The sequence below is a fragment of the Trachypithecus francoisi genome, unplaced genomic scaffold, assembly GCF_009764315.1.
Source record: "Trachypithecus francoisi isolate TF-2019V2 unplaced genomic scaffold, Tfra_2.0 Contig01275, whole genome shotgun sequence".
NCBI classification, from domain to species: domain Eukaryota; kingdom Metazoa; phylum Chordata; class Mammalia; order Primates; family Cercopithecidae; genus Trachypithecus; species Trachypithecus francoisi.
The window spans coordinates 9,052-11,874 of NW_022681296.1; the positions used below are offsets into that span (position 1 = coordinate 9,052).

Consider the following 2,823-nt stretch of genomic DNA (forward strand, 5'->3'; position numbering starts at 1 on the left):
AATGTGAATTAATTAGGCAAGTTTACTAGCAGTTACTAGACCCAAAAGCAAGATAATCAGGCATTATTCTACTAAATATTGGTCTCTATAACTCCTCTATTGTCTTTAGGAAAAATTAGTTAGCCTAAAACATTTGACATAAAGGCTATGCCAAAGCTATGTTGGGGTCAGCCAGGAAGGATTTGTGGGGGTCTCCTTGAAAATATTACAATAATCGAAGAAATCTTCAACCTATTGCCCTCAGTACTGTTGGTCCCTTGTACTTGATTTTTCCCCTTAAGTTTTGTTCCAATTTCTAGCATTATCATTCCCTCTTCCTTCTCAGCAACTAGTCCTCCAAAGTAGAACTTAAGCACAATGACCACACATGGCCCTGCAACAGAGCATATCCTTCTACATTTAGCATGCAATCATGAATCACAGGTATAAGATCCTTTGAACAGACATGATTTTGGTGACTACCTGTAGGACTTATTGCTTTTACCCAAGAAGAGGATCAGGCATCCTAAGTAGCTCAGAAATTTTTCTGGAGCTCTTGAATATGTATAGGCAAGAAAGATGAAGCAACCCATTGCCTTACGTGAGGCATACTATCTTCTTATGTTTTCTTTTGAATTCAGGATTTCAAGGTTGGGGAAGGAGTAGAAAGTAGCCATGGACACGTGAGAACGTGGATGACGTTCCTGAATTCAGAGCAAGACTCCGTCTCAAAAAAAAAAAAAAAAAAGAATCTTCTCCTTTCAAGATGCTAACCGTGTTTTGTCCAGTGTGAAATCTCACATGTGCCACAAGTGTTACTCTGTGAACAAAGGATTTCTCATGATTTTTCAAGGCATAACTTCTCCAGTAAGAAGTGTTTGGTGTTCCAAGAGAATTCATTGTCCTTGGAAAGACTTTCCCTTCTTATTGAGCTTATAAAGGATTTCCTCTCTTTTTTCCATTTCAGCAGCATTTTCACTGTGCTTTCTTGTGAACATCAAGCCTAGTGCTTGGCTGAATGTTTATTCACAGAAAATACAATTAAAGGGTTCATCCAAGTAAAGTTTTCTTACGTTATTTGACAACAAATTGCACATAAAAACATTTTCACACTGAACGCAGAGCTAGAGATTCTCTACCTGAAATCCCACACATTTTAAGTGATTAAAACTGTTGCTGAAGACTTTTAGTTTATTATGTTGACAGTTTCAGCTCTCTCGTGTCATTTATGATGAGATCATTCAGAAGTCTTTGGTACACACATGTCATACAATTTCTCTTCCATATGAATTTATTGATGTGGACTGAAGAATAAAGGTAACTGAAGTAACGTCCATGTTGATTACAGTAATTCTTCAAAATGTGAGTCCTTTGGCATGTTTAGATGTTACAACTACAGCTGAAGTCTCTTCCATATTCCTTACATTCGTCGTTCCTACACCATGTCATCTAAAGTCAGAATATGTTCTGAAGACATTTATGATTTTCTCTCCAGGGTGAATTTTCTGATGTTATTTAAGATTAGTACATTGACTGAAGGCTTTCCCACATAAATGGCATTCATAGGGCTTTTCTCTAGTGCATGTTCTCTCTATCATCTAAGGTCAGAAGATAGACTGAAGGCTTTCCCACATAGAAGACAAGCATGTGGTTTCTCTTCATGTGAATTCTTTTATGTCCTCTAAAGCCAGGCTTTGACTAAAGACTTTCCCACTTTTATCACATTATAACGCTTTTATCCGAGGTGACTTCTCTCATTCTTCGAAGGTTAAAGGATTGAATAAAGCCTTTCCCACACTGATGACACTTGTACGGTCTCTCTCCCATGTGAGTTTTCTCATGTCTTCTAAGGTGAGAACACTGAGTGAAGGATTTTCCACATAGATGACATGCAGGTGGCCTCTCTTCAGTGTGAGTCATCTTGTGCCATCTAAGGTGAAAGCAATTAGTACAGGCCTTTTCACATATGTTACATTGATACGATTTACCTTTAGTATGAATTTGTCTATGTGGTTTAGGGGACAACTGATTACTAAGGGATTTTCCACACTGTTTGCTGACGTAGGGTTTCTTTCCACTCTGAGTTAACAAACACTGAGTCCTTGTGGAACTGTGAGTGCAATCTTCTCCCAAATCATTACATTCAAAGGGATCCTCCAGAATGAGAGAGTTCTCCTTTAGGGACTAAGATTAAAAGCTCTTAATGATTTACCAACATACATCTCTACATTCATTTCACCACCTTTGAATCCTAGACCAACCATTCAGTGGTAGAGCCCAGTTGAAATCTTTCCAGTGTTACTTTGTGAAAGGAAATTAAATTTTGGCATCCCAGACTCATTTAACCAAAGGGGAAAATCAAGCTGGAACAGGGTCCACACACCTGCCTCCTCCTTCTGGTTTCTAAATAATATGGCTACAAGAGGAAAAGCTACATGCCTCCCCCATATTTTGCCCACAAGGAAATTCCTCATGAGCTGTTAAAATTACACCATGGCAAGGCAAACTGATAGCTTGTCTTTCCAGGTACAGTCATCCCAGTTCACCAGACACAAATGCATATCCGATTGTTTCCCAGCCCCATTTTGCCTATGTTGTCTTATATAAAATGCAGCTTTCCTGCATTATTCTTCTGCCTCATTTGTTTATGTCATCTCATGTAAAAAAAAATCCAGATTCACTGCCAGAAAAATGCATGAATGACTATTTTTTTTACCCACCTTTTACATGAAAATTGTGTACTTCTCATATCCCACCCTTTCCCCGTAAATTTACAGAAAATCATCTTTGGAGAAAGGTAGACACCTGTCCCCCAGGTGCATGTCCTTAACTCTGGCAAATAAA

At 38.5% G+C, this 2,823-nt stretch overlaps 1 pseudogene; it reads right to left on the reverse strand.

Annotated features, from left to right (window-relative positions):
- Positions 1–1,573: 1,573 nt before the first annotated feature.
- LOC117091487 lies at positions 1,574–2,163 on the reverse strand (annotated as a pseudogene).
- Between the last annotated feature and the right edge of the window lie 660 nt (positions 2,164–2,823).